The sequence below is a fragment of the Falco peregrinus genome, chromosome 1 (genome assembly GCF_023634155.1).
Source record: "Falco peregrinus isolate bFalPer1 chromosome 1, bFalPer1.pri, whole genome shotgun sequence".
Classification (NCBI taxonomy): domain Eukaryota; kingdom Metazoa; phylum Chordata; class Aves; order Falconiformes; family Falconidae; genus Falco; species Falco peregrinus.
In genome coordinates, this window is record NC_073721.1 from 107380893 (window position 1) to 107405372 (window position 24480).

General features: G+C 39.2%; 2 protein-coding genes across 6 annotated transcripts in view; one reads left to right on the top strand and one right to left on the bottom strand.

Moving 5' to 3' along the window:
• The window catches only part of TMEM266 (transmembrane protein 266), an 86497-nt gene that overhangs the window by 58634 nt on the left and 3383 nt on the right, over positions 1 to 24480 (bottom strand). For 2 of the 5 annotated variants that reach the window (XM_055805745.1, XM_055805718.1), the window contains exons 2-3: positions 2303 to 2459; positions 1020 to 1120 (exon numbers count right to left, since the gene is read on the bottom strand). The gene's annotated coding sequence lies outside the window, so the exon portion shown is untranslated. Of the gene's footprint in view, positions 1 to 369; positions 495 to 1019; positions 1202 to 2302; positions 2460 to 24480 lie in introns of all 5 variants that reach the window. The other 3 variants (XM_055805727.1, XM_055805730.1, XM_055805738.1) reach the window with 3 other exon arrangements.
• Positions 2500 to 24480, top strand: part of NRG4 (neuregulin 4) — a 55424-nt gene continuing 33443 nt past the window's right edge. The window contains exon 1 of the transcript XR_008747441.1: positions 2500 to 2532. The gene's annotated coding sequence lies outside the window, so the exon portion shown is untranslated. The remainder of the gene's footprint in view (positions 2533 to 24480) is intronic.

Here is a 24480-nt window from a genome sequence, read left to right on the forward strand (position 1 = left end):
GTTATGTAAAGCACAGTTGAAAGAACTCCAGAGGGTTGCAGTGATGTTTGTTGTCATGTTGTGAGTTTGCCTAATATTTTATTTCCCCCATGATTCCTTTTCAATGTGGTTTTATTCCATGTTCATTCCTCCATATTATGGAAGCTGTAAAGTTACAGCGCATTTGCTTATACACACTGACACCTGCTCACATATATACTTCCATAAGAACTCAGGTCTCACTTTAAACCACTAGTTTGTTGATAAAGATAACCAAGATCAGAGGGGGGAGTGGATTTTCAAAGAAAGCTCATGGCTTTGGGAGCAAAAATTCTATTAGAACTTTTTTTTTTAACAATTTAATATATATTTTATGGGGATAAGCATTAGCTTTGTCAACAAAGTTTGGGGGTTTGTTCTCCATTTTCCAATTTGAACTGTGTCCTGACTCCCTTTGTTGACTTTAGAAAGTCTCTTCCAAGAATTAACTCATGTTGTCAAACATTCTAGGTGGGCTGTTAATCAAGATAATATTTTGATCATCAAAACACACTAAAACATTTGGAAAAGGCACCACATTTGCTTGTTGCAAAATCTCTGTGTTGTACCTGGACAAATGCATGGTAACCAGAATGGAAGAGGACAAGCTCGTGAGAGTGAAACCTAGTGACACAAGGTTTTTGTAGCTGAAAAAATATAAACTGGAGAATACTATACAATAAAACAAAAATTCTTAGAAAGAGGTATCATGAGAGACTTTGTAAAGCTACTGTCAAGATTATATGCCAAATAAGTTTTAAAAGTAACAAACACACACTCTTATTGTAATTAAACAGAAATACTCACTGACAAATTCTAATATTACAGACACACCAAAAAAGTTTCATAATGAAAAATGTTTCTTACACTAAACTTTATACTAGAGTTATTTACAGACTGAATTGTTAGTATTAGTCAAGTATTTACAGTGGAGAAAAATAACGTAGCAACAGTATGACCCTTAACAATCACTTGATACCAAACAATAAAACTGAACTTACATGTTTTGTGAAGCCATTTCCAAGTCTTTATATCACGTCTTCTAACCTTATAATAAGGTAAAACATAGTCAATGCATTCTCAGATTTTCCAGATAACGTGCCTGGGTATGCAAAAAGAAAGGGTCTACACTGTGATCACCCTCCTCAAGTTGTTAAGTCAGCCAAAAGCAATTTAATTATTCCTATGAAGAAAAGAAACACGACCAACAACCAGAAAAATACACATATTTCAGAAAAACACACTCCATTTATCTATAACCTTGTAATAGCTCTAAAGTCAGAGTAAGAAGCAAATCTTTTTCAGATAAACCTTCCCCGATACAGCAGAGACTTACTTCTACATTCATTTGATACAGCAGAGACTTAATTTCTACATTCATTCGATATCAAGGAAAGTCTCTTCCCTGGCCTTTGCAGTCCTTGAATTATTTATTATATCCCTAAGGTAGCAAAATACTACAACATTTGCCTGAAGTTATGTACTGAAGGGATTTGGTGAATCCGTACCTATGACAGCTTTATTATAGCAACTGTTATGCCTACTAGCACAACAAAACTAAAACTTATCAGGCTTGTTTTGCTATTTAGCTCCCTAACACCTTATTTTGGGTTGACATTTTACAACACTTTTCAAAAAACCACTATTTAACAGAAAATTTTACCCAAAGCAATTGTCCTAAGCACTCAGCCTGAGCAAATGGTAATGTCACAAGGTACCATGCACACATCTTGCGAGACTGAGGAAACTGAGAATCCTGCTATAACTGCATTCGCAGACCTGGAGAATAAAAGGTGAATGGGGATATAGCTGATTTAGGAAATGGGAATAGAATTGATGGAAACTGGCCTTAGAGAACAGGGAGACAGATGTAGATATGGGAATTCCTTAACACAGTAAAAGATTCACCATTTGTTTGGGAAACAGCCCAGTGCTAATACTCACAACCTCCCTCTCAAAGGGGTTTAGAAAACAAAACAATGACAAAAAATGTACAGCCATTATCTTTTAGATCAATCTCAAGATTTTGAGGGAACTTAAGTCATAACAGTGGGGCCAGCAACACTGCAGTTCTTTCATAGGACATGAACATGAAATACCTGCCCCTCCAGAATACACTAAGTCTCTGTCTTTTGTTAATTTTTTTCCTAAAGCTAGAAATACATTCACAGTCATACACGATTTTGTGTTACACCTCAACCAGATCTGACCAGTGGCAACACCAATAAGCCAGACCTGCTCCCTCCTACTGGAGTTGCCAGCTCTACAGATAAAATCTGCTCACCACCAGGACTGAAGGAGAAACTCGCAGCCAGGCAGCAAGCTCTTCTGATAGCTCTGATGGCTCCACAGGGAGCAGAGTCCAACTCGCCTTAGCCGAAAGGATCGTTACCATGACATAAGGTACTCACAAAGGTGAGACGAGTAAAGTGGAGAGAGACCTGAAAGGAGATAGAGGGAGTCAAGTCTCCAAAGGACTCAGTGGAGCCTTCCAGAGAGAAAAAGTGGCAAAAAGTGAGTAATTTCTGGTGCAGATGACTAATGTATTACCTAATGTAATGAATTAAAAAGACAAATAGTTAATATGTGCAGTAAGAGAGCAGCACAACTGAAACCTTCAAAATGGACGTAATAGGTTGTGTATATCTATATCCTAAATGGATTACCATGATTCATGCTTCTTTCTAGGCTTTATGCAAGCAACAGAAATGTCTTAACATATACTAACATTTTGCAGAAATTTATTTTTTCCATCCACTCCACCTCATCTGTTATGTTCAAAACTTCCTTAAAAAAACCCACAACTTTTATAGCAACAACAAACCCACCACTTCAAACTTCCACAGGAAATTTCTGTGCAACCAAGTAGTGTTTAAAGGCAACAAGGAACAGCAGGATATTTTACTCTTCTGCACTTCTCTCTCACTTGCATTCCTATAGGATATGGTGTAGGCAAAGAGCAACGATGTGGCTGTCCTCCCTACCAACAGAGACAGGCTGGGGGCAGAGGGCAACATTTGGGTATGCCATCCACCACTCAAGTGGAATTTTTTCTATACCTTTTCACACTTATCCCACTCAGTGCTTGGTAGACAAAAAAGCCTCATCTCTCATGGTCTCATGCCAGGGAATTAACTAACAGTTCCAGGGTTTGGGTTTCAGGGGGTTTTCCCCACTTTTTGGAAGAGACCAGACAGCACATTGTACATGCTGAGCTGCTTGTGAGTATGAGCAATGCCCATTTTGTAAGAGTTCAGCGATTCTATTTGTTCTGTGGTTTAAGTGTTTTCAAGGCGAGATGGCTATATAATGAGCAGAGTTTCCCCAAGTTAAAGAGTTATAAAGGAGATATGACAGAAAGGAAGGAATTATCCCAAAAAGTTTTAGTGTGGGCTGTGAGGTGGTATACAACCCAGGAACATTCACCAGACGAAATGGCTAACATACTGTCTTGTATGTATCAAGAGGAGAGTGCAATTTGGTGGGAAGTGTATTTCTGCATCTGGTTTTCTGCATAGTCACGTTCATAGACTAGTAGCCCAGCTTAAAATGTGTGGGATCACAGGTCAAACCTCAGCAAAGCTGACTCGGCTCCTCACCCCTCTGCAGTAGCTGAAAGAAGTTGCTCAGCTTTCCTCTGTTCTTTGCACAGGTATTACACACAGGCATTCCTCAAAGCTTTTGCAAGGTACCCTTTAATTGATTATGATTTCTTTCACCCTCCTCTCTGTTGGGGCACTGGCAAACAACTGCTTCACAGTTCACGGGTTATGCTCAGAACCATGCGGGTTGAAAAGCGGGGTCACGCGCTGTAATGGAGCAAAGGTTCATGCCGCTGCCCTTGCCCAGCACACATCCTGCCTGAGTTCGTTTGTTAATGTTTAGATCAACCTATTGTCAGTCACCACACCTCAGCTGCAGCTTGCTAATAAAGAGATAAAGTCCAGCTTAAAAACATGAAGCATAGAACAGATTTTGAAAAACTTACATTAAAGCATAGCACGTGTGTGTGTGTACACTCCCAAGTTTAAAAACAAACCCACTACACAAAATCCCAACAACCACCTTAAAAAAAAAAAGAAGATCTGTATTCCATTTGTGCATGAAACCCATGACTTTTAGCGTTGATGTAAGCACGGTCTTACGTGCCACAATGTAGCATGCTCAATCCTGGGTGGGGACTAGGAAGATCATTTAATTTAAGCGTTTTGCAACCAAGTCTCTACTAACTTGTAACCTGTTTAACTGAGCTGAGTCAAGACCCCATGGTTCAGTGTAGTTTTTTGCATTTGCTTATGTTCTGGGGGGTATTATCATTCAGCTGTAAGCTCCTGTACAAAATACAGACACTAACTGAAACATCTGAATTTAACAAGTAGCTACAACACCAAACTCTGACATGCTCTTCTAAGAAAAGATTCTTCCACAAAGCTCCCCAACAGCAGCTTAGACACATGAACAGGTTCACAGTTTGTATTCAAAATAAATAGAATAAGCCACACTTGAGGAAACGCTGCTGTTAGCTGCAATGCAGGTTTTAGGTATCTTGCCCAGCTTCTGCTCCTTCCTCTGCCCATGCCATAGCCATGCATCTGCACAGACCTCACCTTAGCGTAAGCTGGACCAAGAAACTGATTTGGAAAAACTTTTCTTTTCCTGCACTTTTTTTTAAAAAAGCAGGATTGCTTCCCTGATACAGGTCACAGTACAACTCCAAAAACAGTTATGTCAGCAAAAATGAGAAGGTAGGGCAGCGCACTATGGGCACAACCATAGAAACAATCAGCATGGTGGAGAAATACTCAAATCAAAGATAATGTGTTGAGCCCTGGCCATTGGCAATATTCAACCAGAGTAAGCACCCAAACTGAAAGTGCTTAACAGATTGGGAAAGGGGTAGAAATAAAAAGAGCTTCTGTGTGGGTTTTTTTTCCTCCTGTGTCATGCTGGAGCTTTTTATTCTGTAGCTAGTACACATCAGGAAATGGAATTTTGTTTCCTTTGTGCAAAAAAAGTTATGGTCTTATTTCAGTCTATAAATAAAAATTCTTGTAGTCTAAAGCCCAAATGCAAACTACTGCTATTAAAGTTCCTACTGAGCAATCCTAAGGAGGACATAGAGCTACTCAGAAAAATGGAAAGAAGAAATAATTTGAAATAGGAATTGGGGAAACACCTAACCAGACATTACCCCAGAAGCTTTCAAAGTGAATGGGGAAATGTGATTTAGGGGTAGATACATCAAGCTCTTGTGAATTAGACTAGCCCCATTTTCTTTTGTGATCAACACCACCGATACCACCCTGTGGATCAGCACTGAACATATGACTGCTCCTCTCTACTAGTGCAAATCGCATTTCTCCAAGGACTGAAACTAGGCTCCCCATGATCACAACCTACCAATTCTGACAACTGTTTTTGTTTTAACCTCTCCATGAGAATTTTAACGAGCTCCACACATCTGCATTTAGAAAGTTTTATTGGTCATGTATGTCAAAACCTCTTCCTTCAGAAATCCAGTAACCTGCACTTCTGCAGGAGAAACCCTGAAAATCTCCTGCAGGAGAGGTCCCACCAATTCCTTGCTTCACTTCAGGTTGAACAAAACTGGGGTTTTTTCCCTAATGGGTGAACAGGTTTACTGTGATAAAGAATTAAAAAGCTTCTTTTGATTAAACTGACCCTCCCTAATCCCACTTCTATTGAAGACAAGAGTTTGATAAAGTATGTGTTTATATGGCTCTATACAGTTGAATAAGGAATACTTCCTTTGTTTTTTAAAAAACAACAAGAATTAGTCAGAAGATTATGACTGCAGAATGCCACACAGAAAACAGTAAATCAACTTCCTTAACAAGTCAAGTATATTTGATACATATTTTCACACTGCAGATTCCCAATTCCATTCCTATCTTCACATTCCCATGCAGTATCCAGAAAAGAAAAGGAGGTACAAGAGAGAGCTTTTTATTTCAAGGAAGAAGGGACATCAAATTTTGCATCTTTTTAAATGTGATGTATTAAAAAACTTTACTGTAGATTCCTCCATAAAAAAAGGAAAAAAACCTTCCATCACAGCAAAGTTATTTAGATTGGAAAAAATCAAGCATTCAGAAATTAGGGAAATGACAGATTTGAACTTGCTCATGCGGCCATAATTCTATTCCCTTGTGGGATCACCCTGTATGCTGAAATTAAGCAGAATGCTGTTTAGGGAAAAAGGAGCATGTACTCTTGTAACTAAAGACTGTCTCATTGTTCATAAGTATAGCTCATACTTCCTAGAGAGCAGTTTAGATGGGCCAAAAAGGGAGAAAAATTATCTCGTGTACAATCATAATAAATCTCTCTGCAAATGCATCATGACCATTGGTTGAATTTTTAACTTTTCAGTATTGCAGATCTGGACAACAGGACAAATAACACTAGCTGGAAGAAAGACTTTAGAGGAGAACTAGACTAATACAAATTCCTAGGACAGCCCAGCCAAGCCCACCCTCTTGCAAGGAGTTTGCAGATGTGCAGTACATGGCACTTGCAGACCGAAACGAACAGGAGGAGCTGCTCTGTTTGGGATGGTTACGAAAAGACTCATGCTCCTTCCCTCTGCTATCTCTTCACCTACAAGCTGGGACGACAGGGTGGGGTCTATGTAGCAGATCTACAAACAGGGTTCCAACATGCAAACACTCCAGCATGAATATGCTTTTAACACATACCAGTGCTTCCCTGACAGCTCCTTCAGGCTCTCCTTCCAGTTCATGCTACACAGTGCATACTGGCACTGTTGAAATTCAGTTGTTCTGATATACAATCAACAATTTCCAGAAAAGGCACGTGTCCAGCAGGTACTGCATCAAGCAATCCATAAGGTAGCCAATTCTGAAGATGTCATGGGCCAAAGAATGGACTGAGGGCCTTCTGCTTGCCGAATTGTAACACTATGGCAAATAACAGGAGCAATATGGCATCTCAAAAATCTGGAAGAACCAAGTAACTACCAAGGATACGCAAACAGAAAGTTTGCTTTCAGCTCCTTCATAAAAAAACATGCATTCATTCAGCAAGAAGATTACTCATTTGATTTCTTACTCTGGAGTAAATTCAAGCTTGCCATTTACCTTACCATTTTACAAACTGCCCCCATTTAGCTGTAAGAAATTGGTGATCCAACAGTTGTTCTCCATACCTTCCCCATGTGGTTAAAGTGGAAGAAAAAAAGCCCCACGCTACAGGGTTGAGTCCAGAGAATGAACAGAAGACAGCAACCACATATTTGAAAGGTCCCTTTACAGATTTGTCTAGTCTTTTAAGTTTGGACCTGCTTAATAAGAAGGGAAACCACAAACAGCATGTTTCACATGAGCATTAGGCACAAGGCTGCCAGCTTACACTGTTCTATTGTATGTCTTCACATCTCCCGCTCTGCTTATGACTCCAGCTGCTGGAGACAGTACTTTGATTTGAGAAAAAGCGAGGTGTCACCTACATACGTGACAGCACCACTTAGACCAGTCGTGGCTGGCTCCTAGTGAGATGATCTCTCTTTACAGCCCAGCACAAGGATACTAACAGGGACCATGGGCTTGGATAAATAGCTCCAGCAGGATGCCATGCTGATACTGCTTCTGGGCTCACAGCTGGAAAGCTCAGTATCAGTTAGCTTTTGCGATGTGCCACTGCACATGTTGATAGGAATGAGCCTGGCATCAACAGCTCCACTGGACTGAAAACATCTGGGTTTTTTTCCCCATCTGAGAAACTAAATGACTCTGGGGTCTGTCAGCACATGGTTAGAGGATTATTTAGACAAATTTTGTAACACAGACAACTCCCTGGCCCCTCAACCCAACAAAGATTTTTTTTGTGCCACAAATTCTAGCTCTCAAAAGGGAAAAAAAACCCACCCAAAACCCCACAAACTCCAGTCTCCCTTGGATTAAATATTAAATTTGAAACACAAACAAAGTTTATATTTGCTTGGCTAATAACAATTCCATTTCTGAATTTTAAATGTTTGGGAATGACACTAACCTAGCTGAGTCATAATAAGCTCAATTATTACTATTGGAAGCAAATAAAGTACCAATTTAGAGTCAAAGAAGTTTGATTTGCTTGCATCTGTCAAGAGTCAACTCTTGGATTTCACTTCTAAGTTCTCATTTTCTTACTCTCCAGCACTACAGTGAAAGGTCACTGCCCAGAGACCTGCAGCCATGTCTTTTCAAGCCAAGCAAGACTGGTCCAGTCACTCTTTAGAACAGTAATGAAAAAATACACACACTTTTCGACATCCTAGAATGAATGGTTTTAGTTCTGTAGAGATACCTTGCAGGTCTTTTCCGATTAGATTTGAGTTAATCACACATGCACTTAACTTTTGCAGTCTGCTAATCACTTTTGAGGTAACAATACAAGTCCATTTGAATCCAACAGCAAATTTTACTTGGACAGAGCTAGAATTTCACTCAGGCTTTTAACAACAGCAACAGATAACACAAACACTTGAGCCAACCTGCTTTGAGACATCCTTCAGTATGATGTATGTCTCAATTCAGAGGGGTGACACCTACAGTCTGTCTTAGGGGATACTGTCTTAGTCAGATGGAAGTACTAGGGTCACACCCTGCCATGAAAATAGTTAAATCTCAGTACATTTTAATCTCCATCCACGATATCTGCTGCTTATCTTACTTGTAGGTTAACCTTCTAACAAATCACAAGCCTGAGTATCTGCCCATATCCTTAGATTAATATAACTTGAAGACTGCCTTTCAGCCATTAGACTTCAACGTTAAGACTCTTCCTCAAGCTATTAATTTTGCTTTTCTTTAGAATCCTGGGCCTAACAGATTCTGGATTGAAATGCCTTTAGAAAATTTTAAAGTATTCTCTAATTTTGTAGAGGAGCTGATGTCAAGCAAAATACAAAAGACTCACAACACTACAAGAAGAATTGGGGAAGTATAAAGAAAACCTCATGAGAAATTCTTGGCATTTAATCTCTTGGAGCTGGGTATTTCAATGTATCTGCCAATTATGGCTCTATGAAGCCATATGTATTTCTTATATTTCTGCGTAAGGAGACTGAAAAGGAAATTCTTTAGACCAATCCTGTCTCACAATCAGCAGTACAGATGCAACACAAACCTAAGCAGACTAGTGCTAAATCCAGTCAAGCTATTAGACAAGTCAAAACCACCATCTGGAAGTAAAGATTTCATTCTAAGAACCAACTACACTACAAATATATTTTTGAGAAATATCTATCTTCTGTCATTCCTGACAAGCATTATGGGCAACGTTTCAGACAAAATGCAATAAATTTATATGAATTTATGGCTTTACTGTGTATCTTGCAAAAGCAAGTATATAATAATTAGCCCATTGATGTGAAATACATTGTTCTTCTCCCAACAGCACTATGCTCTGTTGTTTAGCTTTTGGAAACAAATAGCCTAGCTATTCTGATGGCAAATTTACAAACAGTTGCAGTATTTAATCCTAGTGATGCATACAGGGTAAACCTCACTCTGCAAGAGCAGAGAGCTAATAGAATTCTTGAATTCATGTCCTGTTTGGTACTTCAGAGGAAAGGTATTTCATGCAGTACACGTGGACACAATGGTCATGCTGTTCATGGCTGGAAAAACCTTTCCTGACCACTGGGAGCCTAAAATGCAAGATTTGACTACCTTATTGTAGTATGCAGCATACTGATAGTCATTTTAATGTACAGCTAGTTCATTTAACTGTATAATCCTAGCTTCCTCAGCAGGTGATGGAATGCATGTACTACATATTATAGGCCAGGTTTCTGCCACAAAATACCGATGGCGAGGGACTCAGTCCAGGCTGTGAGTAAGCAGGCCCTGCCCTGACAGTCTGGAGGAAGCAGTCCACCCAATGCAGCCATTTCAACTGGCCAGTAACTTCCACGTTAGCAGTGAAGTCTGCACCTTTCCCCCTTCACTTCTAACTGAGGTCCGGAAGACAACATCACAAGGAGACACACATGGCCAGTGTATGTTTGGAGACTGCCTAGACTGTCTGCTGCAAACACATAGGTAAAAAAAACAATTCTTCCCACTGGACCTGGAAACAGGATGGGGACAGGCTGCTCTTTGTCCTGCAGCAAAAAGTCACTATAGTGCAACGGTTAGCATAATTTATTTTTTTTTTTAGAAGTATAAAGGGGAAAGAAAAAGCAGAAACCTGAATGGTCTCTGCAAAAGTTCATCCAGTTGACTATGGCCCTGCTCATTCTGGGAGGGTTGGACTAGATGACCTTTAAAAGGTCCCATCCAATCCCAACCATTCTATAGTTCTATGAAAAGCAGCACAGCAATGGATGGGGAGAGAAGGGACAGGATCTGGTTTGACACCTGTTGCAGCCAAATCCCAGGATATGGCCTGGTGAAGAAATCATGTAACAAAAAGCCAACACCCTCAAGGTCTGCTTCAATATGCAACTACAAACTATATACCTCATGAACAATTACACTTTTACTTCCACCTTACACATTGTGCATTTAAAGTAGGTAGTTTTAAGCTTAAAAACCAGTATGTTCTTTTAAAAATAATAATTTCAAGCACTATCTGTACGTAAATAAATGCTTTGGAACTTTGAAGCTCTCGTTTTTCTACTTATAAAACCAAAAAAATTTGTGTGTGTGTGTGAACTTTAAGCATTAGGTTTTCAGACCTTTTTTACTAGAAGTAATTGATTTATTAGTTATTTTGCATGGAATACAAGAAGGATCACTGAGGTATGCAGGAGGAATAGCTTCTGAAAATGCTGAAAAGCATTTGCTCTGCACAGGCATGCACAATTTCTCCTGCAGGCTGAATCTATTTGCTTATTCATATAAATCCATATTAAAATGCATTCAGTTACTGGTCATATAACACACCACACATGGAAAGTAAAAATGCTAGACTGATCTTTCTCCTCCTTCAAGAATACATAACTAACATCACCATCCCCACCCAGCCCCCATCCCTTTTAAACTCTGCAAAAACAGAGAGGGCTGGTAGATAATCTTGTCACGTGAGTAAGTAAAGGGAAACCCAAGCCACTGAATAAATTCCCAAGAGTGCAGGAACACCCACCCATGAACCCACTTTGTTTTAAAGTGGAGAACTGTCAGCTCCTGCTTTTCCACTGATACCATCAGTATCACAGAGAAACTTGAGATTAAATTCTCAGCTGCTAAGGGCTCACAAAGTTTACTCTTCACTAGGAAGCTAATCTTACTGTGATTTAACACTGTGAGCACAGAACCAGTTTTCCCTGTGGCACACTAATCTGGTGCTACTGCTAACATACTAAGAAATCCAGGTTGTAAAGCAATGAGGATGGTACTCTGGGACTCAGATTTTAAATTTAATTCTGTAAAGGACTTTGAATCTGGGCCTTAAGACACATGGTAGAACTGAGCACTATCACATCTAGCCATGCTAATCAACCAAGATCCCAGCAGAATGTTAATGAGTGAGAGCCACTGAGCAACAAGAACAATACTTCAGTATGTCAGAGGCAAATAAAACTCATGCTACGGTTCAAATAGAAGTGTGTTGCTGTGATGCTGCTTCAGCTGTTAGGACTTTGATGCCTGCACGCTACTTCAGGTGCCCAAGTGCTTTCATAGGACTATACCATGACTCCCTGGACCACAGTTCTCCCTTCAAGGAGATGGCAGCCGGAAGAAGGGGAAGAAAAAAGGAAAAAAAAAAAAAAGGAAAAAAGCACTAAAGTACTTCCCTGCCTTAGAGAGGTGTTGATCATAAACTTAAAGATAGCATAGTGGTAAGATACAGTGATAAGGAAAAGCAACTGATTAGTTGAACAAAAACACAGAGAACCCTCACCTCGGAGCTGGTCTTCCCTGAAGTGGCACCAAAAACCCCAAAGGTGCTCCACAGCCCAGCAAGGCTTCTGCCATCACAAACGCAGCGAGAAAGTACAGGAAACATTGCACAGACAGGGACCAGGCTTCAGCTTCCCCAGCAATTCCAGAAGTAAACTTTTCAGTAATTTTGCTACTCAGTACTTACAAAGTCTTAGTAAAATGGGAAGAAACAAACAGCATATAAAAACCTCATACGTATTTTCCACTAAGTCATATATGTTAATTCCTAGGCTGCTCTTTAAATATAGTTTATTTACAGTTGAAAAAAGTTGGGGAGATGAACTGATTGAGAGAAGTTATTCACATTTCAAATACCTGGCACTAACTCTGAATCAGACCACAGCTGATGTTGCCTGTGTATTAAGTAATCATAACAAACATATTAAAGGAGATGTAAGTGTTCATGGAAAAGTGTATCACACCTGACAGTATCTGCTGGAGAAAGATAGTACAATGGACAAGTTTATAGAACAGACTCTGCTACCCTGGAGTTCAGTCCAGGGAATATATAAAGCAGATGTATTTTAAAAAGCTTTGCTTACTCACTATTTTCTTAAAAACAGAAGATCATGAAGATGACAGGACAACCCAACCACATGGGCCCCCAGGAAAAAATCTTTGTCACCCTTCAACATTCTGTGCTGTTGTCCCTAAGCATCTACCAGAGCAAGTGCAGGGCCTTCTGGCTCTTTTGGCATCACACAGAAAAGCTTTGGCAACCCCTGCATGACCCAACATAGCAGTCATCCCGACACCCTCCACAGCTCTATTTTAGCAGTATCTTATTTAGTACGTCAAGTCCCATGACCCATATCCAATAAGGAGGTTCTAATACACTGATGAGATAAAAGGCTGCTTTTCAAGCAATGGTTATGCAAGGGATCCATACAGCAATGCAAGCTCCAAAACACTAAACAAATACTAAGTTACAAATAAAGCACATTCCTGCTCTTAAATCCATAACACGTACCAATCACCTGCTTCAAACTAAACTGTGTCTGTTACAATTGCAAACACAAGAGCTTTGTTAAGATTTATGATTTCACCTTTATTAAAATTCAAAAACCTCCAAACTTTACCAGGATAGTCATTAACATTTCTAGGAGGCGGGAAACTCAGAGCAACATGCCCAAAGCAGGGAGATGACAGCAAGGAAGCTACATCTGTATTAGCTTCTGGATTAAAAACATGATGAGCTGGCCAAACTGCTAGAAATTTTTCAGAAGTATTTTTACATGAACATTGCACTAACCCCTCCACCCAATCACTATCTACTAAATAATTTACCAATCTCCAGCCAAAGACTTACTAGCACTTTCAATAAAACAAGTAAATTAATGAGTACATACACCCTAAATAAACCCGAAGTCCAAGACCACATAGCAAACAGGTCCCAGAGTCTGAATTGGAGCTCATGTTTCTGAGTTTTGGTCTGTCACTCCATTGGTGAAAAATGTCACTTCTCAATAGAAAGAAAAAGCTCTAACATTATCAGTGTAGGTTGTTGGGGTTTTTTCAAATACATGTATAAAATCTTTCAAAAAACCCCAAAATTAATTTTGAAGTCTTGCTTAAATCGGAAAACCAAAATCAAAAATTCTCCAATAAAACAAGAATATCTGCAAGGAATTAAGATTATACTGGCCTCAGGTCAGAGATTTACTGCACTTGACACTGAAAAACAAGCAGTAGAAATGAGACAAACTGCTTGCTGCAAAGACCAGTAAGGGGTTTAAAGAGGCAGTATCTTGTGATTATTAATTTCTAATCCCTACAAATGCAAAACACAGGTCCTTCATAAAACTGTTATTCTCTTGAGTTATCCTTCTCACAATATACTGATTTCAAACATGATGTTGACAATTGACAGTTCGTGACCTATTAAGTTTAAAACATTTGAAAAGAGCAGGATAGAAAGCTTTCAGAAGCCTCTTTTCTCAGTGAGAGCCGCTGAAGGCATGCACTGCAAACTTCACTGCAAGACTGAGACTGGAAAGATACCAAGATGACAATCAGAATTCCATGATCTTTTAAGGTCCTAGAAATGAACAGTCTTTCAAGACAGGAAAAATTGGCCCATACCTTTTACTATTCACATGCTACTTAGAGACACATTAGGTATTTTAGAAGGTGGGGTTTTTTTGAAGTCACATAAGCCCAAAGTACTTAATCTAATTTGAGACAATGTTTGCAGTAATAAGATAACACAGTTTTGAACAAGCATATACTAAATAGCTTATAAATAGAGGTTGGTTAAACAGACCTACCACACTTTTTGTGATATTGAACAGAATCCTTCAGGAACAACAGAAGGATTAGACAGCATGAGAAACAGGGAAAGCTTCAGGATAGGAAAACTTCTCTCTTGAATTAAAAATGGACAAGTTCTTGAAAAAATATTCCATTAAAAAATCATTTATTTTTCTAACACACATTACCCTTCTTTAACAGCTGGTAATACCAAAACACTCATTTAGAGCACAAAACAGGTGTCCAAACCAAGTGTAATGAATTTCAGAGAATATTCAGAGAGCAGAAGTGTTAGGCATTACCCAAAGGCTAGAAAAATCATCTGCCAAGCACAGGCAGGCCCAAAACACAGGGCACCCTCATCAAGCAGAACACTGTCTCCTATGGCAGTAAGAAAATGAATGAGTTTACATCAGTTCAGGCAGCTGTATACTTTTAAAACATTTTACCACCTTTTGTACTGCTGCAGATGGCAGACAGAGCACACATTTCCAGGGCAGAACCAATTTCTCCGACTTTCAACACAGCATGCCCAAGGCATACCTGCGCTATAGTGTGATACATAATTGTAGCATGCAAATTTCACCCATATAAGGAGTCAATACATTCATTTTCCTTTAAATTATTACGCCTCCCTTTGTTCTTGTAAAAAAAACCCCAACCAACAACACTATGTAACACGAACCATAAAAATTAACACACACATTTTTCCCCTGCTTTCAGAGGAAATAGCTTACTGAAAGAAAAGATTGCTTTACTGCATCCAGGTCAAGTTTTCCTCTTTGGATTAAAAACAAGGATTATAGCAGCTCATGCTGAGCTAGCGCTGCTGCAGCCGGACTTCGATACTAGCTGCCAGGCTGCCTAGTTTAAAGCTAGCTCAGATATAGCTGTACAAACTGCTGTATGCAATGCAGCAGCAAATTAACTAACTCAAACCAAGATCCTTTTCTCCTACTTACTGAAAGACAGCAGCTGACTGGATTTGGCATTTTCACATGCAGTAAGATTTACTGCAAGTATCTAAAAATATACTACATGGCTGATAGCCCAAGGAACCAAACAATGAAAGTTCAAGAGGCACATTTCACAGTCCAGATGTTCCCAAACTGTGCTCCATCAACTTAGAGAGATGGTCGCTCACATTATGCTGACTTCCCCCACCTCCAACCCCCTTGCTGTATCAATTTGTGTCCAAAAGATGAAAAGTACATCTAGATTTCTTGAAGTATTTCTCCTTAAACATATTCTCTTTTTGCTACAGTTAGCATAAAAATATCACAGCAACTAAATGGGATGAGATTGTCCCAGGGAAAAGTTGGTGTAAAGCATCAAACAGATTTGAACCTCTGCAGCAGGATAACCTTAATGAGGGCTCTGAAGACACAAAAGTTACAGGATCCACATGCACATACATATACTCAAGATAGTGACAAAAACTCCAGAAGGCAAACACACTTTTCCTAACCTGACCTATGCACTTTTTTTGGTGGATATGGTGTCAAAACTTGTGCAAAACCAGGGAAAGAGCAAGAAATCTTGCTTAAGGAAAAATCCGGCAGGATTTTCTAGGCAAATGGATCGCAACATTGAGCAGTGTTAACTACATCTTTACTAAATATTCATGCCTGAAAGGTTTCCTTTAACACTTCGGTTATAAATGATTATAAAAATGCAAAACTATGCCTTGGAGAAAAGATGAGAACTAGTTTAATTGTGTATTTACCCATGCGCTAAAACAAACAGAAAACCATCTCAAAACTGACAAAAATCTAGGCTTGGACACAACACACCTTGTATTGGGGATACACACACTCCAGCTATGGAGATACCCAGGTCTTCATCTTTTCATGTGGATGTTAAATTAACAACTAGCAACATGAATGCCACTGACACCAAATGCCAAGATAGGCAAGAAAGAAGGGGAGCAGCAAGGTCCAGCACATAACTGTTGCTACATCTATCTCTCCTTGCTCAAATCACAAGAGTCCTTATAGTTCAGTTCTTTGGGGGTGAAAGGAAGAGAAAGCTTAGCCTGATATGAGGAAAGTCATGAGAAATTAAGTACCACGTAAGCTTCATTGCCCATAGCAGAGAACTGAAAAAAAACAGGTCACGTACAACACCTTTATACATAATTTTTTATTTTGATCTTGGCTTGCAAGTAATTTATTTCTCCTTCCCTTGCAAAGGCATACACTTCTCATATGAGCACAAATCTGTAAGCATACCCAGAGCAGCCTCTGAGGCCATTTTGCTGCATTTTCCAGAAAGCAGTCTTAATTTTGCCAAGTCAGAAGAATCACTGATCCATCTTTGCCACGTATTATAAAGCACAGGACCACAGCAAAGTTCAAATGTTCAGTGTTTTTCCTTGGAAAAGTGCTCTGCCACTTCAGTCTGCTCCATCTTTCCTTCCCAAAATAGAAGTTCTGCCCTTGGTTTCACATCTCTGCTCCAGTCACAGGGCTACTTAATGGTAGCAGAACACGCATTACATTCTGGGCTTTTTTCAACCCTAAATTAACCAGGCAGACTCCCTGCTCTTATTAAAACAGTGGTGTGCATTTGGATTTTTCCTTCAACACCAACCCTTGCCTGTCATTTTACTTCAAATAACCATTTTTAATGTAAACTACAGCATTCTATCTGCATACTCATTTTCTGCAGTGAGCCAAGAATTTGGTTTTCACCTAAAGGTTCACATCTTCAAAGCACAGGTCAATAGCTTCATGCACAGACCACTACACCAGCATTTCAGCCAATATTCTGCTAGCAGATTCCCTTACAAACACACTACCAAATCAGCCTAACTCTTCACTATTGCTGTGGCTAAACATGGGGTTCGGGTGAGAAACGGGGAAGCAATTTCCTTAGTTCGCCATCAGTTTTGCTGTCGGAGGGGCCACTGAGATCATGGACACTGCCACCTTTGTCCCTATTTTTCACATGTCTTTCAGCAGCTATATACAGCAAGACAGATTCCTTTGTGTATGATAAATACTACAATCACTGCCATCTCCTTAGGGAAGGCAAAGAGTGCTGATCGCAGCTCAAATGGGTATATAGTTCACACTGAAAATACAGCTTCTCTACTACAAGGCAGACTGATCTGCAGGCTAAACAGTCACAGATATATAACACATTCTGAATAACACAGTATGCTGCACTTGACACAATAAAAGCATTACTTCGGGTGGGTTTGATCACTTTTGTTGTCCTTTAAGGCAATAATTTTATCACCTTATTGCTTTAAAACTCCAGCTTGGAAAAAATGAAAATGAGATGCTTGTTGTCTTAAGTAGGATGAAATCTAGAGGATAAAGGTCTGTTCGTGATCACCTGTTCCCCAGCCCTTCTAAAACACAGTACTGAAGCAATCGTGGATTTTACCAAGCTGATAGTTACCTCTAAGTGTGAGCTCATGTGAGTGCCCAGAGGAACCTGCAAACTTACCTTAGATCATACTCTGACATCCTTGAAAAAATTATCAGGTATTGACACTGCAGTTGATTTCCTATTCCACCCTGGGGTCTTAAAGCATTAAAAAGCCTAAGAAATTATTCATAAATTAGAAAAACTTTCTCTTCTATAGATCAGTAAAATAAGGCACAGTGTGTGACCGAGAAAGACATGCCATTTCTCTTCTACTTGCGCATCTTAATCATACACTTCTCCCTCACTATTTAATGTCTTCCTTTTCTGCCCTTAAGCAGTTTGGGAAGTTTCTAAACTGTTTTATTCTTCAGGGCATTTTTTGTTTGTTTTGGTTTTTAATAGTCTATATTAAACATTCTGTATGGCCTAAGTGTTTATAAACAAAAAAAAAAATCTCTTGGACACTTTCAGAACTGCTGGTAGTATACAGTAAGTAGAAGTGTGACATGCACAGTAGAATAGGCAATCTTTGCTGTTGTAAAAGCTTTTACTGAATGCTGTTCTGCTTAGTTCTTACATCAGCTGGATAACAGATGATTTCAAAACCAAATATTCTATGTCATATACTTCAGACCTAGGCTGTGAATGCAAACAGTGCCATTATCTGCTTGACAAAGACCAAATACTCAATGAATAATCAAGCTACTATGCAAGTTCTGAATGCCTGCAATATGTTATTTGATATGGTGTCTTCTGACCTAGACAGAGCTGCCTCCAGCACATAATTAAAGGTTTTGGATACATAATGTTCCTCTCCTGCCAAATGCTGTTCATGCAGTACCCCGTGAAACTAGTAGAAAAAGTCTATCTCAGACAGAAGTGCTTTGTTAAACCATTTAAACAAAACCAGTATACAGCCCCAAGATCCGAGGAGGTCCTTCTAGGGAAGGAAAGCACCACCATCAGCTGTTTTTCCTCTGATACTAAATTCTCCATTTTGTAATGTAATGTTTTGAACACTGGCCTTCCCTTTATCTTCATTCCATGATAAAACACTGTTTTATGATAGCATCATAATCAAGATAAGTATTTAATTACATTAGACATTATGCGGAGAGAAAGTTCCTGTCACACACAGCCAACGAGTATGTTTTAAAGTGATTTTTAAAGCCTGTGAAATATACAGACACTAGGGCATGAAGTTCTCCCTCTCAATGAAACGAATTGTGCAAGCCTGTATTTCCCAGTCAATGTATGCCATGTACCCCAATGTTTATTTGAAGGCATAGAAAGCTTACTTCACATGTTCACTCAGTCTGTGAAATCTCTTCACCAAGGCAGTCAACAGTGGGTTTAGATGAGGATATAGATCATTTATCAGTAGATTATATACTTACTTCACTTAACCCGATACTAGCTGATGCTGTCACCTAGGCGCTCCAAGAACTGGCTGCATTTCCAAATGTGTCAAACAAATAACCAATTAGTCTTTGCTTGCTAGTTCACTGTATCCAGCGTTTCTGTATTTAAGCCTTGGCAGGCTACCAGCTACTTTCACTGCAGTCCCTTCCTTTCCCCAAAAAAGGGAAAACATCTTTGACTGAAAGAAGTTCTTCAAAGGCAACCAGTCTATCTAATCTTCAGAATGAAACACCGCACTCAGATTGGGTGCAACATCCAGCCACTAAATTAAAAAGGACCAAGCTTCTCTCTGTAGCTCCCAAAATTCAGAAGAGTACAAGGGAGCTGCTGACAAGCATTTCTAATCAGAAGAGAACGTAATTAAAAAAAACACAAAAAAACACCAAAACCCACCCTCCCTTACAACTAACTGCACAGTATGTAGCTCAATATTCAAAGGGTTGGATGAGTCCCTGAGCTCCTATTCCTCAGGCTGTAGAGGGAATCCTTTGCCTGGCACTCCAGGCCTTCCCAGCATTTCAAAGAATCCCTTCATTTACACATCAAAACTCCTCTGCTTTCTGGCAGGATACAAAGCCTGGGTCCCAGCCTAAAAGCAGCACTTCACTATAAAGTTGTAGTCCCTTGCTTAGCTGGAATCACGTTATTTTACCTTCACAACCATTACTTTTTCTACAGCAGAGTAACAGATGCACAAAGATGGTCTCTACCTTTAAACTAAAGATCTCAGATGTCAGCCTCGAGAGTCACGACGGTGACCTGATCCCGACTTACAAGACCATAGAGAAACTACCTTATCAGTCATTTCTGTCTCTCAAGCAGCAGATCACTAAAGGAATTCTTCCTCATTTTCACACTAACATTAGACAAAAACAGCAGTGAGTCAAATTTGGTGAAGATATCCATGAATCTGAACATGTCACAGTTCCACCCATCACAGATTTACCCTTTAACAAACTCCTGAACATTTAAGTAATGTATTTCCAAAAACTTCAATAAAAGTTGTACCTACACTGTGCATTTAAAAAATCCCAACCACTACACACTAAAGTCCTCTGATTTGGAGGCTAAAAGCAAATCTTTGGGGTTTTCTGTGCCTCTGGGGTTTTTCCCTCCTTTTGAGTTGGAAAAAAAAAATCCACAGAGCACAAGTCTTTCAACGAAGTACTGCAAGATGCAGCTCAGCAGTGATTTCACAGACCCCACCATTCATTTTCAGACAGCAGAGCTGGCTGTTCTCTGTGATACAAGTACTTACAGATATTCAGCTATAGATCACCAATAGCTAGGCCACTGCTGTCATGAGACTGTAATAGAAGCCATTAAATATTTCCTTTTCCCAAAAACTACTCCATATTCCCACTGTCAGCCTAGTTTCACAGCTGCGTACTGAGGTTGGGTTTCCATTTTAAAATACTTAAAAGAATTAATAACACACAGAATATCTGTTAAAAAAGTTCATTCAGAGTAAGCCTCAAATGCAGCTTTTCTTGGAAAACTTACAATGAATTTCTTTCTCATTGCCTGTTTCAGTTTCAGTACAGGACAAAAGCTTTCTAGAAAGCTATCTGCAGTCTTTTAAATTAACTCTTGCAGGAGAAAAGGCAAAAAAAATCCCAGTGCTGTGCTAAAAACTTGACTGCCCTTCTGATCAAAACAAAATAAAAACATCAAAGAATGCAGTGAACAAACTCTAGCCACTCTCCTCCCCAAAGCCAAAACTATTACCAGCCCATGAGCATTGTCATATCACAGCAGGGTCACTGCAGCACTGTCCTACATGATAAATATGCATATAACAATCAAAAGAGAAGATCCCTGCGAGGAAGATTCAGATAAATTACTTGCTCCTGACTCTCCCACTTACTTCCCAATTTTATAACCAACTCTTCGAGTTTTTAAAAAAATACAGGCTTTTCCACGTGGCTATGTGAAAAACAAACTATTGGCTGACAAAGCAGACAGTGTACAAAAGTTAACATGTATAAAATAAATTGAATTTTAAGATTACCTTTGGAAGTACTCATCTTCAGGTAAAATCTTGCAATATTATAGTACAAATACAGCCTAATTGTCTTTTTCAGTGGTACTCCTCTAGATAACTAGAAGAAAGTTAGGTTATTACAATTTCAATGTTAGTAATGTGAAATCTGATGACAGCAAAAACATACACATTCTTATGCTGCAAAAGGCAGTAAGACTTCTCTTTGCCAGTGTTAATTCTTGAAAGGTAGATGAAGAGTAGTATCTGGATATACCCAAAACGTGCACAACCTGAATTAACGATTCTTAAAAGTGTTGCACTTAATCACTTTAAAAAAGAAACTACTGCTGAACAATGAATTTACTACCTGCTATGCATTTAAAGAGATCACATTACAAGCTTGTCCTAGGATACAAATTTTTAATTACGTCTATCCAAATTTTTAATTACATATATCCAGTATTACCTATATAACCAAGGTTTTATTGAACACCTATCACCATTCACAATGTTCTCATTAAAATGTATTTAGATTGCAAATCCCCTGGGACATGACTTTTATCCACAGTTGAACAATCTACAGCACGAAGGTCCCAGTCTCTTTTGCTTTAAATACTAGTATAGCGTGAATAATTTTTTTAATGTAGAACAATACTGAAATATTCAGAAAGCACCCTTTGTGTTTGTTCTCTGTGCTTAACTCCCATTTACAGTTCAGAATAAACACTTCAGCTGTCATTCTATTAGCAGTTTTAGCTACATAAGAAATTCAAGACAGGGCCAAATTTCCTTGCGTAATGATTTCACAGTAAGTGGCAACCAGATGGACAGCACACTGCCATATGCTCCCCTTTGCTGAAAGGTGGAAAAGTGAGCAAATATGAATCAGAAAAAAAGAGAGTGAAGAGACAAATATCAGTGCAGTATGCTCATTAATTCATGCACACATCCTTTCCTACAAGAAACATACACAAACTTCTCCGTTCCTTGTACACCAAGATCTGAATTGCAGGGAAGCAACGGCAATGGTTAGGGGGGGAGCTAGGGAACAGATGTTGTCTCCAGCATAATCACTGCTAGGCAGGTGCAGACCTCTGCTACGTCCAACAGCGTTACACCGGTAAGAAAAGCCATTGTACAAGCACAGGGGGAAGAACAAGCATCACCGTGGCCCTAATAAAGGGAAGAGAACAAAGACCCTTCATAGCAGTTTGCCTCTCTGGAAGCCAGCACTTGTTCCAACACAGCACCAAGAGCTGAGAGGCTCAGAAGCTGTGCCCACTCTGCAGCCTCCTCTGAATTTCATTTTTTTGCCCACAGAAAACGTATGTCAAAAACTTTTAAGTAAACCTTGATGCTACCTAAGCCTTGCATTGCTCTTTTCAGTTGGAGCGATCTGGCCGTATTATAATGTCTCCAAGGAGTACCTGCCCTTTTGAGCTAGTCCCAAAAATAACACCTTTCAAAGTTAAGCACATCTATTTAAACACACTACTGCTCCCTGCTCAGAAAGTCCTTCTTAAGACCAAGGTAGGGGGTGTGTGTGGGGTGTGGTGGTGGTGAGCATTCAGGTTTCTGCAGGTGGCAGTGGTAACAGAAGAAAAAAAACCCAGTAAATATGTGCAAGAAAAATCTTTGAGATTGCCTTTGAGACACTTGTGCAAGTTAACACATAAAACTTGACCCATATCTCATTTTACCGTTAAAAAGTTGTTTCCAAATCTAATTTTATCATTCCAGATAAGAACATAATTATTTACTAGATATGGGTTGTAAAATCTGGGCAGATATTATATACATAGAAAACTTATGGACTGTTTGCTAGCTGAGACACACCACATGCCTCATGTTTACATCCTGGATGTTTGTTAACTTTATTACAGACAAGGAGCTCTTCAGCTCACTTCAAGAAGAGCTTTAAGCTTGTACCATCACCTAAATCAACTGGAAGTCCAAATTGCATACTCTTCTGTAAGAAATTATTTGATAGACTCAGACAGAAGTATTTAAGGCAAAATACTAAAATAATTTGACAGCAAGAAGTCTCACCAACTTCAAAAAAATTTGTATTTTGCTATTTTTATATATGAACTTTCATTTTCTATTAGTAGAAGAAGCTGGTAGGCACACTTAAATACCAGACACATAACACTTTACACTACAAAGGCTTTTGCAACCTTTTTGAGAAGCTGTGACACTTGCCTGGTTTGCAGACAGCCTTTGAAGTTCCCTGGAATAACAGGGATGCTCTTTGTCTCATGGCAATCCATTCAAGTTAAGCCGAATCGTTTTCCTATACCTGCTTGCTTTTCTAAATGAAGTATTTGGTGACCTCTCTCAAAAAAAATAATCAAATGGACATGAACGACACCTACACAATGGCTGGGCAGGTTGCACCTCTGGCAGAACAGTGACAGACAGTGCGCTATGAAGCACTTAACAGATTGCTGAAGCAAAGAAGTAGAGAGGCAGGACAGACAGCAGAAAGGAGAATGAAACAGGTCAGACTTTACCCATTGTTCCCCTAGACAAAGCACAGACTCCGAAGGTCCTTCCCCTTTTACCAAATAACCACCTTACCAAGTAAGGCAATTACCTGAACTAGAAATCACTACTGAAGGCTCAAATCCCACTCAGGGATTTGTTAAGGTCAACAAGGGAAATTTACACCTCTGTATAATACAGTTTTACCAAAAAGAAAAAAAAAAAAGCTAAACCACACAATACTAAGAGGGGCCATGTTAGAAACTAATCTGCAAGAAGGTTGTTTGGGTTCCAAATTAAGCTCCTGGAAATTAGGAAGCATCATATTTAAAACAACATATGAATTAATACTCCACTTGCATTAATGTTCTTTTTAACTGTTTAGATCACTTACTAATTTTCCTGCAAATCATTGGCTCATTCAGTGAACAAGGTGGTTCACAACATAGAAGTGCATCTGCATAACCCTAAATTAGACATTTTCCGACTTACATGTCTGACTTTACAACCAAATATTTGAACATATACTCTTAAATATAGTTTCATTTGTGTGTAATGCTATAGATGCACATGATGCTTTACACGATGTAAGAAGAGACAGTAATTGCCACAAAAGAAGAAATCTTACAGTTCAAATGTATCAAAGCAACACTGAACCCTAGACAAGATAAAAATGGAAGTGAGACAGAGGGAGAACCTCTTTATGCTGAAAATATTACGACTTGAATAAAGCAAGAAGCTGATATTGCATTTTGTAATGCTTAGTTAATGACAAAACTATCATTAGAAAACCTCCATTACAACTTGAGTTTACAAGAAGGCCTGTCTTTAATTATACTCATGCAAAACCAGTGATTTCAACAAGATTACATGGACGTGACAGAGCTCATTGCAACCTTATAACTAAATTAAGAATTAAACCCCAATACATCACTCTTGTCAAGCAAAATCCTAAGCCCAGCAAATAGGTGGGCTGAAAGACAACAGAGAGACTGAAGTAAACCTTCCACAGTCTTTCACCTAGCCCCTGCC